Consider the following 15,017-nt stretch of genomic DNA (forward strand, 5'->3'; position numbering starts at 1 on the left):
CTACACATATATGGGTATCTGCATAGCAAAAACTGTTTGAAGGGAAGTTTGCACCCAGTAGTTACTGGCAGTTCCCTCTAGGGGACAGGTACCATTAAGGGGGTCTTTGTAAGTATTTTAAACATTTTAAACTTTTAAAGTACACATATGTATTACTTGTGTGGAGAAAAAGATGTTTTTAAGAAAAGAAAAATAAAGCAAAATAGCCAGGTAACTTCCTGTCTCAAATAAATTGATAAATAGCCCCTTCTTAAAACTCATCACTTCTGGGTGGGCGTGGTGGCTCACACCTATAATCCCACTTTGGGATTGTAGGCACTTTCGGAGGCCAAGACAGGTGGATCACCTGAGATCAGGAGTTCAAGATCAGCCTGACCAACATGGAGAGACCTTGCCTCTACTAAAAATACAAAAATTAGCTGGGTGTGGTGGCGCATGCCTCTAATCCCAGCTCCTCAGGCGGCTGAAACAGGAGAATCGCTTGAACCCAGGAGGCAGAGGTTGCAGTGAGCCGAGATCACAACACTGCACTCCAGCCTGGGGGCAACAAGAGCAAAATTTCTTCTCAAAAAAAAAAAAACCCCAAAAAGTCATCACTTAGGATGGGAGCGTCTTGTAGGTCCCTCCGGGAGCCTTCTGGTCTCTGTTCAACCCCTCCACCCAAACACATCTGGAAGCTCTTGGAATGGGCTTCCCTTTTTCATGCCCCTGACTAATAAAACCTCTTTCAACTGATGTCTTGGTCTATGAAAATTACAGTTCTGCCTCCTTCAGAACCCAGTTGTTATTTTTTAAATTTTAGAGACAGTGTCTTGGCTATGTTGTCTAGGCTGGAGTACAGTGGCGCAATCATAGCTCACTACAGCCTCGAACTCTTGGGCTGGAATGATCCTCCCACCTCAGCCTCCTGAGTAGCTGAGACCACAGGCATGCACCACCACACCTGGCTAACTTTTCAATTTTTTTTTTTTTTTTTTTTTTTTGAGACGGAGTTTCGCTCTTGTTACCCAGGCTGGAGTGCAATGGCGTGATCTCGGCTCACCGCAACTTCCGCCTCCTGGGTTCAGGCAATTCTCCTGCCTCAGCCTCCTGAGTAGCTGGGACTACAGGCACGCGCCACCATGCCCAGCTAATTTTTTGTAGTTTTAGTAGAGACGGGTTTTCACCATGTTGACCAGGGTGGTCTCGATCTCTTGACCTCGTGATCCACCCGCCTCAGCCTCCCAAAGTGCTGGGATTACAGGCTTGAGCCACCGCGCCCGGCCAATTTTTTTTTTTTTAAGGATAGGGTCAGGCCGGGCGTGGTGGCTCACGCCTGTAATCCAAGCACTTTGGAGGCCAAGGCGGCGGATCACCTGTGGTCGGGAGTTCAAGACCAGCCTGACCAACGTGATGAAACCCCGTCTTTATTAAAAAAAAAAAAAAAAAAAAGATAGGGTCTCATTACATTGCCCAGGCTTATCTTAAACTCCTGGCCTCAAGCAATCCTTCTGCCTCAGCTTCCCAAAGTGTTGGGATTACAGGCATGAACGACTGCACCCAGCCCAGAACCCAGACTGAAGACAACTTTTCCTGGCTTTTGCCTCTGCCTTCCCTGGGGGCTCTTAGCAGACCTTTATGTGCGTGAGTCATTCTCCCGTGTCATTCTTTGTTTGAGTCACAGCCTGACTGCAAGGCTAGGGCTGTCTGATGTGACCTCCTTTCCCTTGGTCCAGCATAGTAGAAATTGGTAAAATGTTTGACTGTGTGTGGACAGGAGTTGGCACTTCATTGCTCACTTTTTTTTTTTTTTTGAGACAAGAGTCTCACTCTGTTGCCCAGACTGGAGTGCAGTTGTATGATCTCGGCTCACTGCAACTTCTGCCTCCTGGGTCCAAGTGATTCTCCTGCCTCAGCCTATGCAGTAGCTGGGACTACAGGTGTGTGCCACCATGCACAGCTAATTTTTGTATTTTTAGTAGAGATGGGGTTTCACCGTGTTGGCTAGGATTATCTCTATCTCTTGACCTTGTGATCCGCTCACCTTGGCCTCCCAAAGTGCTGGGATTACAGGTGTGAGCCACCACACCTGGCCTCATTGCCCACTTTCTAGGTTATCGAAAGCAGGCTCTGCTGGGTTAGTGTTGCCAGGGGTGGCTCCGGAGGGAGAGAACAGCTCAGCTTTCCAACCCTTGTTCCCCCAGCACTTCGTAAACCTAAGTGTTTCTTTTTAACTTACTGTGAACTGGCAACCTGGATTGTTGAACCAAAATGGCCCGCTGGCCTTGCTCCAGGGAACACACCCAATAGGTACTGGGTGTGGACTGCAAAACATCAGGTTGTGTCACTGTCAAGCCCAGCCTTCTGCCCAAGCTGTCCTGGAGATGTGACAGAACCATTCAGGGGGCCGCCCTCTCCATAGAATATCAGGCAGTCATCCAAAGACGTTTACAGAGTTTATGATAACGTGGGAAAGTGCCTCTGCCCCAGAGTTAAATCTAAAGAGAATACAGTATGATTATAACTCTGCGAATCTCGCACGTACACACACAGCCAAGGCCTGAGGGAAGCACATCACCAGGCCAGCAGGGATTGCCTTTGCATGGGATTAGGGGGGCCTGTGTTCCTTTTCTCCTTCTCTGTCATTTCTACATTTTCTAGAATAAGCATAGGGAGCAAATACCTGTTTTAAATTTTTTATTAAGGTGCAAATTTTTATTTATTTATTTATTTTATTTGAGACAGAGTCTCTCTCTGTCGCCCAGGCTGGAGTGCAGTGGTGTGATCTCAGCTCACTGCACCCTCCACCTCCCAGGTTCAAGCGATTTTCCTGCCTCAGCCGCCATAAAAAAAATTAGCTGGCGTGGTGGTGGGTGCCTGTAATCCCAGCTACTCAGGAAGCTAAGGCCTCCTGACCTTATGATCCGCCCGCCTCGTCCTCCCAAAGTGCTGGGATTACAGACGAGAGCCATCGAGCCTGGCCAGGAAATTTTATTTTTAAAAATTTTCAGCTGGGTGTGGTGGCTCATGCCTATAATCCCAGCACTTTGGGAGGCTGAGGCAGGTAGATCACCTGAGGTCACGAGTTTGAGACCAGCCTGGCCAACATGGTAAAACCCCGTCTCTACTAAAAATACCAAAAAAACTTAGCCAAGCGTTGTGGCATGCACTTGTAATCTCAGCCACTCCGGAGGCTAAGGCAGGAGGATCACTTGAACCCGGAAGGCAGAGGTTGCAGTGAAAGACTGCACGACTGCACTCCAGGCTGGGTGACAGAGCAAGACCCTCTCCTCTGCCCCCACTCAAAAATATTTTCCTGACCTGAAACTATCTCAGAGATCATTCCACATCATAGATCACCTTTTTAAAAAAATTTCTTGAGTTAGGGTTTCCGCCTGTTGCCCAGGCAGAAGTGCAGTGATGTGATCATAGCTCACTGCATTGAAATCCTGGGCTCAAGTGATCCTCCCACCTCAGCCTCCTGAGTAGTGGAGACCACAGGTGTGTGCCACCATGCCTGGCCTGTTGTTGGTAATTTAATATCTGAATGTCATTTCATTGTTGGAAGCACCGTAGTAAATGTAGCCAGCCCCTTCTTGTAGGGTATGTGGGTTATTTCCAGTCTTGTTCTGCCACAAACAGCGCTTCCTTATGCGTGTGTCTTTGCACCCATGCATGGGTGTGCCCACCAGAGGACCCCCAAGAGGTGGACTGGCTGGGCAAAAGGTTTGTGTGTTTAAACTGGGATAGGTGTTGTCGGTTGCTCCTCAAAGAGGTGACACCGTTGTATGTGCCCCCCATCATGGGTGGATACACTTGCTTCCCATGCCCTTGTTTGGCCAACTTTGGTGATTACACTCATACTTGTAACCCACTGAGGGAGGCTCTGACAGTGTGATCAAAGAATAATGATTGCCTTGTGAGGCCGAGGCAGGCGAATCACCTGAGGTCAGGAGTTTGAGACCAACCTGACCAATATGGTGAAACCCCATCTCTACTAAAAATATAAAAATTAGCCAGGCATGGTGGCGTGCAACTGTAGTCCCAGCTGCTCGGGAGGCTGAGGCAGGAGAATCGCTTGAACCCAGGAGGTTGCAGTGAGCCAAGATCAGGCCACTGCACTCCAGCCTGGGCGACAGAGCAAGACTCCATCTCAAAAAATAAAAAAAATTAGCAGCTGTTTTGAAATATAATTCACATGCTGTATAATTTACCCATTTAAAATGTACTATTCAGAAGCTTTGGGTATATTCCTAAAATTATGTATCTATAACCACAACCACTTTTAGAACATTTTACACAGAAAAATAAATTCTATACCCCTTAGCCATCACCCTCTATAATATCCACACCCCACCCAGCCCCAGGCAGCTGCCAGCCTGCTTTGTCTCTCTGGACTTGCCTTTTCTGGACAGAGAATCATACAACATGTGGCCTTTTATGTCTGGCTTCTTTCACTAAGAATAATGTTTGTAGACCGGGTGCGGTGGCTCAAGCCTGTAATCCCAGTACTTTGGGAGGCCGAGGCGGGTGGATCACGAGGTGAAGAGATCGAGACCATCCTGGTCAACATGGTGAAACCCCGTCTCTACTAAAGTACAAAAAATTAGCTGGGCATGGTGGCGCGTGCCTGTAATCCCAGCTACTCAGGAGGCTGAGGCAGGAGAATTGCCTGAACCCAGGAGGCGGAGGTTGCGGTGAGCCGAGATCACGCCATTGCACTCCAGCCTGGGTAACATGAGACGGAGTTTCACTCATGTTACCCAAAAAAAAAAAGAATAATGTTTGTTTTGTTTTGTTTTGTTTTTTTGAGACAGAGACTTGCTCTGTTGCCCAGGCTGAAGTGCAGTGGCACGGTTGCGGCGCGCCAAAACCTCGGCCCCAGGGTTCAAGCGATTCTCCTGCCTCAGCCTCCCAAGTGGCTGGGATTACAGGCAACATGGCTAAACCCCGTCTCTACTAAAAATGCAAAAAATTAGCCGGGCATGGTGGCGCGCGCCTGTAGTCCCAGCTACTAGGGAGACTGAGGCACAAGAATTGCTTGAACCCGGGAGGCGAAGGTTGCAGTGAACTGAGATTGCACCACTGCACTCCAGCCTGGGAGACAGAGTGAGACTTTCTCAAAAAAAAAAAAGAAAAAAGAAAACAAAGTGCAGATATTTTGCTACTAAGGTCTTAGTGTATATTTCAGACTTTATTCTATTTCACTTTAAATATACACAAATAAATATGGACTTTTTGTTGCTATTGTGGGATCATGCTACCCATGTCTTTAGTAACCAGCTTTTTTTCAGCAAACAACAAATCATCATGTCTTTTCAGATCAGTAAATATGGATCTGGCATCTTGAATCCTGTCAGCCCATTGTATGGCTACACCACAGGTTAAGCATTGCCCCTTGTGGGTTACTTAGGCAGTTTCCAGTTTGTGGTTTTTTGTTTTGTTTTGTTTTTGAGACGAGTCTCACTCTGTCGTCCAGGCTGGAGTGCAGTGGCGCCATCTCAGCTCACTGCAACCTCTGCCTCCTGGGTTCAAGCAGTTCTCTTGCCTCAGCCTCCCGAGTAGCTGGGATTACAGGCACACACCACCACACAGGGCAAATTTTTGTATTTTTGGTAGAGATGGGGTTTTACCATGTTGACCAGGACGGTCTTGATCTCTTGACCTCATGACCCACCCTCCTCGACCTCCCAAAGTGCTGGGATTACAGGCATGAGCCACCACGTCTGGCCAGTTTGTTTTTTTAAGAGATAGGGTCTCATGCTGTTGCCCGGGCTGGAGTGCAGTGGCACAATCACTGTAAACTTGACCTCCTGAGCTCAAGTGATCCTCCCACCCTAGCTTCCGGAGTAGTTGGAACTAAAGGTATGTGCCACCACGCCTGGCTAATTTTTGCATTTTTTCATAGAGATGGGGTCTTGCTATGCTGCCCAGGCTGGTCTGGAACTCCAAATGTCAAGTGATTCTCTGGCCTTGGCCCCCCAGTTTGCTGGGATCACAGGCATGACCACTGTGCCTGGTTTCCAGGTTTTTGCTGGTGTATTCCATGCCAGGTTCCACTGATAATTGTACCAAACCTCTGAGTGCATGTGGCATAGACTGTGGTCACCACACACCACTGTTGCCCTGTTCCTGTCCTAGAGCCTCGCCTTGTTCCCCCACCTCTTCCTGCTTCTTTTATTCCAGCCCTTGACTTTGGTAAAGCCCATTACTGCTCTCCAGGAGAGCAGAGTAGTTGGGCTGTCTCTGAGTTGTATTTCTTTTCTTTTCTTTCTTTTTTTTTTTCTCAGCTTCCAGGTTCAGGCGTTCCTTCCACCTCCGCCTCCCGAGTAGCTGTGACTACAGGCGCACGGCACCATGCCTGGCTAATTTTTTGTATTTTTAGTAGAGGCGGGGTTTCATCACGTTGCCTAGACTTCTGAGCTTAGTAAAGTCTACAGAAGTGATGATGGGGAAAAAAATGATTTTGTAGCATTCATGAAGTGACTGTAACAGGTGATGTTTCCAGAAGAAGGCCTGGGTGAGTCACTGGATGTGTCATCATGTAAGATCCAGAGAACTTTATTACTGTGATAATGATGGCAATAATAACAGTAATATAAAAATGTAAGCAATGGTGGTAGCACCCTGTGTCCCAAAACATTTGCAAACACATTGCCGGCACTCCACCCTCACTCCCGGCTTACTCCAGGAAGTATATTATTATTACTACAATTATATTTCCATCCCCCCTTCCTGGTGTACAATTATTATTATTTCACTTTTATTTATTTTTATTTTGTAGTCTCAGACTTTGAAGAACCACAGCCTTTCTATTCTATAGCCAGGGTTATATTTTCCTTTTTTATGAAATATCCACAGACCTCTGTTTTGTTTTGTTTTGTTTTTTTGAGACAGAGTCTTGCTGTCTTGCCCAGGCTATAGTGCAGTGGCACAGTCTCAGCTCACTGCAACCTCTACCTCCTGGGTTCAAGCAATTCTCGTGCCTCAGCCTCCCAAGTAGCTGGTGCCCAGGCACACACCAACACACCCAGCTAATTTTTGTATTTTTAGTAGAGAGGAGATTCCACCATGTTGGCCAGACTGGTCTCAAACCCCTGGCCTCAAGTGCTCCGCCTGCCTCAACCTCCCAAAGTGCTGCAATTACAGGCATGAGCCACTGCACCCAGCCCATAGCCCTCTGTGCTATGTAAGAATGATTAGCCTACTCAACAACTGAGTTCTAGAATCCTTAGAACTAGAGGATATTAGAGCTGGCATGGCCTTAAGAATCATTTAACCTGGCCAGGTGCAGTGGCTCATGTCTGTAATCCCAGCACTTTGGGAGGCCAAGACAGGTGGATCACTTGAGCCCAGGACTTCGAGACCAGCCTGGGCAACATGGTGAAACCCCATCTCTACAAAAGTACAAAAAAGTAGCCAGGCATGGTGGCATGTACCTGGAGGCCCAGCTATCCGGGAGGCTGAGGTGGAGGTCGAGGTTTCAGTGAGCCATGATTGCACTACTGCACTCTAGACTGGGTGACAGAGTGAAACCCTGTCTCAAAAAAAAAAAAAAAAAAAAACAAAAAAAAACAAACAAACACATCTAACCCAGTGATTTTGTTTCTTTGATTTACACATGCAATACCTAAATGCATTCTCATTGTAAAAAGAATGCAAACAACATAGATAAACTGAGGTCTTCTTGAGCAACTTCTCATTCCTTTCTATTCCTAGAGATAAGCATTAGATTAGTTTCATATAAGTTACTTTTCAGACCTCTTTTTATGCATTTGCATATAAATATATATTTGTGTGTATGTCTACAGATACACACATCCTTAGAAAATCTGTAGTAATAGCCGGGCGCGGTGGCTCAAGCCTGTAATCCCAGCACTTTGGGAGACCGAGGCGGGTGGATCACGAGGTCAAGAGATCGAGACCATCCTGGTCAACATGGTGAAACCCCGTCTCTACTAAAGCTACAAAAAAATTAGCTTGGCATGGTGGCGCGTGCCTGTAATCCCAGCTGCTCAGGAGGCTGAGGCAGGAGAATTGCCTGAACCCAGGAGGCGGAGGTTGCAGTGAGCCGAGATTGCGCCATTGCACTCCAGCCTGGGTAACAAGAGCGAAACTCCGTCTCAAAAAAAAAAAAAAAAAAAGAAAAGAAAATCTGTAGTATTGATGTGTGGGTTTCCTCCACCTGTAAGTGGTATCATAGCATTTGTATTGTTCTGTAATATTGTTCTGTAACTTGCTTTTTTTCCCCCAAACAATAGGTCTTAGAAATTGCCCAGTCTGGGTGAGGTGGCTCATGCCTGTAATCTCAACACTTTGGGAAGCCAAGGTGGGTGGATCACCTGAGGTCAGGCATTCAAGACCAGCCTGACCAATATTGAAACCCCATCTTGACTAAAAATACAAAAATTAGCCAGGTGTGGTGGCATGCACCGGTAATCCCAGCTACTGTAGCGGCTGAGACAGAATTGCTTAAACTCGGGAGACAGAGGTTGCAGTGAGCCAAGATCACACAACTGCACTCCAGCCTGGATGACAGAGCAAGACCACGTTTCAAAAGAAAAGAAAAGAAATCGCCCATGTTAACATCTTGTTTTGAGTATACCAAGTGTAGGTAATCATCCCCCTGCAGATTGGTGGTTTGTTCATACTGCCTGATCTTTATAACATAAGTGCTGACCTTGAGGCCAGGAGTTCGAGACCACTCTGGATAACATAGTGATACCTTCATCTCTACACACAGTTTTTAAAAATTAGCTGGGTATGGTGTGCACACCCATAGTCCTAGCCACCTGGGAGACTGAGGTGAGAGGATTGCTTCAGCCCAGGAGTTGGAGGCTTCATGAGCTGTGACCCCACCACTGCACTTCAGCCTGGGCAGCAGAGTAATACCTGGTCTCAAAAAAAAATTTTTTTAAGCAACTTGGACATCCTTGGACCAGCTTACCTGGGCACACCTGGTAGGTGATAGGAATGGGTCAGAAGTCCATGCAGAAGAAGGTTCATAGCCACTGCCAGGTGACTCTTAAAGGTGGTAGTACCTGCCTTCATTCGTCTCCTGATGGGAACATATTACTGGCGATTTCCAGCTCCGACAGGGGTCACCCTAATGAGCACTGCTACCCCAGTGAGCCACTGTTTTTGGTGGAAGTGTGTCTACCCTGGTTTCAGGGAACACAAAAAATGTAGACCACCAGCAGCTAAAACCTTCTTTATCCTTGTTTGTAAACAAGGAAATAGAGGTTCCCACAGCCAGTCGGTGGTGGGCTGGAAATAGAGTAACGGACGTGAATGTTAGTACAGGACTTTTTATACTGTGCTTAAAAAAAAAAAAAAAAAAGTCAGTTGCATTAATCCCACCTGTTGCCGATAAGGTTTGGCATGACTCCGTTCTGGGTATGGAAAAAGTAATGTGACCCTATGAAGTACCACTCCCTCTAATTCTGCAGTACTTTCCTCCTGGACTGTTTTGTGCTTTGTGCCACAGCATCCAGCCAGGAGGTAATTTCTGTTGCTAATCTTTATTGAATGGGGACAGCCCCTGTCAGTGGCTTAGGGAGTGGCGGAGTCATTTGAGAGAGACATTGTCAGAGAGCTGTGTGTCTCAGGCAGAGAACAGGGTACCTGTACAGACCTGCTTGGAAGGGTGGCCTGCTGACTTCTCAGCACTGCAGGCTCCCCTGACAGGTGGAGGTTTAGTGCTGTCCCTGCTCTTTGCAGCAGCTGGAATATAAACTGAGACTGTGGTGCTTTAAGGTACAGAGATTGGGCTGGGCATGGTGGCTCATGCCTGCAATCCCAGCGGCAGGAGGATCACTTGAGTCCAGAAGTTCAAGAACAGCCTGGGCAATATATCAAGACCCTGTCTGTACAGAAATTTAAAAAATTAGCCAGGCATGGTGACACGTACCTGTCATGCCAGCTATTTGGGAAGCTGAAGCAGGAGGATCACTTGAGCCCAGGAGTTTGAGGCTGCAGTGAGCTGTGATCACACCACTTACTCCAGCCTGGGTGACAGAGCAAGAACTTGTGTCTTTAACAAAAAAGCATAGCGGCTGGAAGTGGTGGCTGACACCTGTAATCCCATCTCTTTGGGAGACCGAGATGGGCGGGCAGATCACGAGGTCAAGAGATCGAGACCATCCTGGCCAACATGGTGAAACCTCATCTCTACTAAAAATACAAATTAGCTGGGCATGGTGGTGCGCTCCTGTAGTCCCAGCTACTCAGGAGGCTGAGTCAGGAGAATTGCTTGAACCCAGGAGGTGGAGATTGCAGTGAGCCAAGATCACACCACTGTACTCCAGTCTGGCAACAAAGCAAGACTCCATCTCAAAAAAAAAAAGTACAGGGACTGAAACTCAGAAAAATGTTTTAGATATACATGTATGTGCTGTGGAGTTATTTACAACAGGTAACAATCAGTGACAAGCTTGAAGTCTTAACGTTGGAGAGCAATGGTGAATAGTTTAGTCAATAACAGTAAAGTATACAGTAGATTATTATGTAACTCTCAAAGCAGAATGCAAAAACTTGTAAATTTTACAGTTATCTGATGTACTGTCTGTGCTAAAAAAAATTTTAGTGATTTGTTTGCTGCTTTTTGGAGTATAACTTAGGATAAATTTTGGTGGAGAACTCGGTCATTTCTAGATTTTAAATGTAATCCAGCAGTTACATTTCTAAAAAAAATATTTCCTACTAAGATCTTCCATGCACACAAAGATTGGATAAGAAGATGTTCACTTCAGCACTGTTTGTACTAGGAAATGTTGGAGAGAATCCAAATATTATTCAACTAGAAGTTAGACAAATAAGGTACATTTATGTAATTGTATATCTGGCAGCTCTGGAAATGAAATGAGGTCACTCAGAGCACATATAACATGGAAAGATGTCCCAGATCTTGCATTAAGAAGAAAAAAGTCAGATGTACAACAGAATGTGTGGTGTGGTCCAACTGCTCTTTCTTTTTCTTTTCTTTCTTTTTTTTTTTTTTTGAGATAGAGTCTCATTCTGTTACCCAGGCTGGAGTGCAGTGGCACGATCTTGGCTCACTGCAACCTCCACCTCCTGGGTTCAAGCAGTTCTCCTGTCTCAGCCTCCCAAGTAGCTGGGATTACAGGTGCCCGCCACTGCACCCGGCTGATATTTGTATTTTTGGTAGAGACAGGGTTTCACCACATTGGCCAGGCTGGTATCAAACTCCTGACCTTGTGATCCGCCCACCTTGGCCTTCCAAAGTGCTGGGATTACAGGTATGAGCCACCGAGCCTGGTCCCATTTGCTCTTAAATACGTGTTTGTGTTCACAGAGGCATAGGAAAAAAATTTGCGGAATGTCTATATTAACGGTCAGCTGTGGTTTTCAGAGGAAGTGGGTTAGGGAGGACTTCTGCTTTCTTATCAGAGTTCTGTAGTGCTTGTAGTTTCTATGTGATACAGATCATACTTTGGAATCAGAAAAGGTATTAAGATCACTAAATAAAGCACGAAGTCCCATTGACCTACTCTCCTGAAAGGAGGTAAATTTTATTTTACCGTATGATACCAATCAATTTAAAAATGCATGCAGGCTGGGCACAGTGGCTCACTCCTGTAATCCTAGCACTTTAGGAGGCCGAGGTGGGCAGATCACCTGAGGTCAAGAGTTCAAGACTAGCTTGGACAACATGGCGAAACCCCGTCTCTACTAATAATACAAAAATTTGCCAGGTGTGGTGGCTCACCCCTGTAATCCCAGCTACTCAGGAGGCTGAGGCAGGAGAATCACTTGAATCCGGGAGGTTGCAGTGAGCCGAGATCACGCCACTGCAGTCCAGCCTCGCTCAGTGACAGAGGGAGATTCTGTCTCAAAAAAAAAAAAAAAGCATATGGAGATCTGGAAAAGAATTAGTCCAAGGCATTGACTGTCACTCCAGTGGACAACATTTGGTGGATTTGACTTTTGTCTTCCGTATTTTCAATTTTTAAATTAAGCCTAAATTATCTACCAAAATAGTAGAAATGAATTATAGGCTTTATTTTTTGAACTTTGCAGAGGTAAAAAAGCCCCAGCAGGTTAGGTGCTACAGCTCACATCTGTAATCTTAGTGCCTTGAGAGGCTAAGACAGGAGGATCACTTGAGGCCAGGAGTTCGAGACCAACCTGGGCACAAACATAGTGCAACCCCCATCTCTGAAGAGTAAAAAGTAAAAAAATTAGCTGGGCATGGTGGCACACAACTGTAGTCCCAGCTACTCGGGAGGCTGAGTCAGGAGGATCAATTGAGCCCAGGAGTTTTGAGGCTGCAGAGAGCTATGATCATACCACTGCCACGTAGCCGGGGCAACAAAGAGACCTTGACCCTATTTAAAAAGCAAAATAAAACAAAAGCCCAAAAAACAAAGGCCCAAAGGAGTGAGAGGCCTGGGCTGCGTGTGTGTATTAGAAAGCCCAGCTCCCCAACCTGAGCTGCTTCTATTTTAAGCAGGACCCAGTGAGGGGCTCAGGCCAGGGATGAGGTGCAGCCCTTTTTGGGTTGAGTCCATGGGAAGCTGGACTCTTTTTTTTTTTTTTTTTTTTTTTTTTTTGAGACAGAGTCTCTTTCTTTCACCCAGGCTGGAGTGCAGTGGCCCGATTGCAGCTCACTGCAACCTCCGCCTTCCAGGTTCAAGCTATTCTCCCTCCTCAGCCTCCCAAGTAGCTGAAATTACAGGCATGCACCCAACTGGCTGGGTGCTTTCTTTTCTTTCTTTCTTGTAGAGACGGGGTTTCACCATGTTTGCCAGGCTGGTCTCGAACTCCTAACCTCAGGTGATCCACCCACCTCGGCCTCCCAAAGTACTAGGATTATAGGTGTGAGCCACCACACCTGGCCGCTCTCAATAGGTTTTGATAGATTTGGGGGGTCTTCTGAATCTCAGCAATGTATGTCTGCTAGGAAGAGAAAAAAAAAGGAGGTCTTTTGGGTCATCACAATGATGTGGGGGGCACTGTTGGCACAGAGTTAGGGAAGGCCAGGATGCTAGCAACCCTGAAACAGGGCTGCTGTACACGATGAATTTTCCTGCATGGGGTCTCCCTCTGTCACCAAGGCTGAAGTACAATGGCATGATGTCGGCTCACTGCAACCTCCACCTCCTAGAGGTGATTCTTTTCCCTCTGCCTCCCAAGTAGCTGGGATTACAAGCATATGCCACCACGTCCAGGTAATTTTTGTATTTTTAGTAGAAACAGGGTTTCACCATGTTGGCCAGGCTGGTCTCGAACTCCTGACCTCAGGTGATCCGCCCACCTCGACCTCCCAAAGTGCTGGGATTACAGGTGTGAGCCACTGCGCCTGGCCAAAGTGCAGCCATTTATTCATTCATTTATTTATTTGAGACCAAGTCTCACTCTGTTGCTCAGGTTGGAAAGCAGTGGTGTAATATCGGCTCACAGCAACCTTCGCCTCCCAGGTTCAAGCAATTCTCCTGCCTCAGCCTCCTGAGTAGCTGGGATTACAGGCCTGCACCACCATGCCTGGCTAACTTTTTTATTTTTTGTTAGAAATGGGATTTCACCAGGTTGGTCAGGCTGGTCTTGAACTTCTGACCTTTTGATCCACCTGCCTCGGCCTCCCAAAGTGCTGGGATGACAGGCTTGAGTCACCACCCGGCCCAAGTGCAGCCTTTTAAATTGATATAATTAAAATGTGTTTTAATCACTCTGCACAGATGAACTCCTGGACTGAATTCGGTTTTGCCTGATCACAGCGGTGCTTTTTGTACATATATGCTTGCACACTCCTCTCCTCTCCTGGGCACAAGTGATCCTCCTGCCTCGGCCTCCCAAAGTGCTGAGATTACATGAGTGAGCCACTGTACTTGGCCCATGTTCGTATTTCTATGTGATTGGTTCCTCTCCTCTCCCCTCCCCTCTCTCTCTGTGTGTGTGTGTGTGTCTCTCTCTCTCTCTCTCTCTCTTTGAGACAGAGTCTCATTCTGTCATCCAGGCTGGAGTGCAGTGGCATACATTTTTTAAAAATTTTTCTATCCAGATGATATTTCACTATGTTGCCCAGCTGGTCTCAAACTTCTGGGCACAAGTGATCCCCCTGCCTTGGCCTCCCAAAGTGTTGAGATTACACGTGTGAGCCACCGAATCTGGCCCGTGTTCGCATTTCTATGTGATTGGTTGCTTTCTTAGAACCGGATCTATATCTATTGGGTCAGAATTAAGGAATGCATTTTTTTTCAGTTTTCAGCATTGCCATACTGCCTTTCAGAAAAGTTTTTTTGTTTTGTTTTGTTTTTGAGATGGAGTCTCATTCTTCTCCCCCAGGCTAGAGTGCAGTGGTGCCATCTCTGCTCACTGCAACCTCTGCCTCCTGGATTCAAGCGATTCTCCTGCCTCAGCCTCCTGAGTAGCTGGAATTACAGGTATCTGCTACCACACCTAGCTAATTTTTGTACTTTTTTAGTAGAAATGGGGTTTCACCATGCTGGCCAGGATGATCTCTAACTTCTGACCTCAGGTGATCCACCTGCCTCGGCCTCCCAAAATGGTGGGATTACAGGTGTGAGCCACCACGCCCTGCCTAGAAAAGTTTTATACCCTCTGATGGTGTGTGAGGATACCCTTTCCCTGATATCCAGACCAGCACTTGCTAAAATGTTTCATCTCATTTAAACAATTGCCAACCTACTGTAATCCCGGCACTTTGGGAGGCCGAGATGGTTGGATCACTTGAGTTCAGAAGTTCAACACCAGCCTGGCCAACACGGTGAAATCCCATCTCTACCAAAAAGTACAAAAATTAGCCATGTATGGTGGTATGTGCCTGTAGTTCCAGATACTCAGAAGGCTGAGGTGGGAGAATCGCTTGAATCCGGGAGGCAGAGGTTGCAGCGAGCCAAAATTGCGCCACTGCACCCTAGCCTGGGTGACAGAGAGAGACCCTGTCTCCAAAAAAAAAAAAAAAAAGGCTGGGCATGGTGGCTCGTGCCTGTAATTTCAGCACTTTGGGAGGCAAGGCAGGTGGGTCACTTGAGGTCAGGAATTCAAGACCAGCCAAC

General features: G+C 46.7%; 1 protein-coding gene across 2 annotated transcripts in view; it reads left to right on the forward strand.

Moving 5' to 3' along the window:
• Window positions 1-15,017, forward strand: part of EEF2K (eukaryotic elongation factor 2 kinase) — an 80,320-nt gene that overhangs the window by 22,022 nt on the left and 43,281 nt on the right. The gene's annotated exons all lie outside the window — the stretch shown is intronic.

Source organism: Sapajus apella, unplaced genomic scaffold (genome assembly GCF_009761245.1).
Source record: "Sapajus apella isolate SASKATOON/1434 unplaced genomic scaffold, GSC_monkey_1.0 scaffold51, whole genome shotgun sequence".
NCBI classification, from domain to species: domain Eukaryota; kingdom Metazoa; phylum Chordata; class Mammalia; order Primates; family Cebidae; genus Sapajus; species Sapajus apella.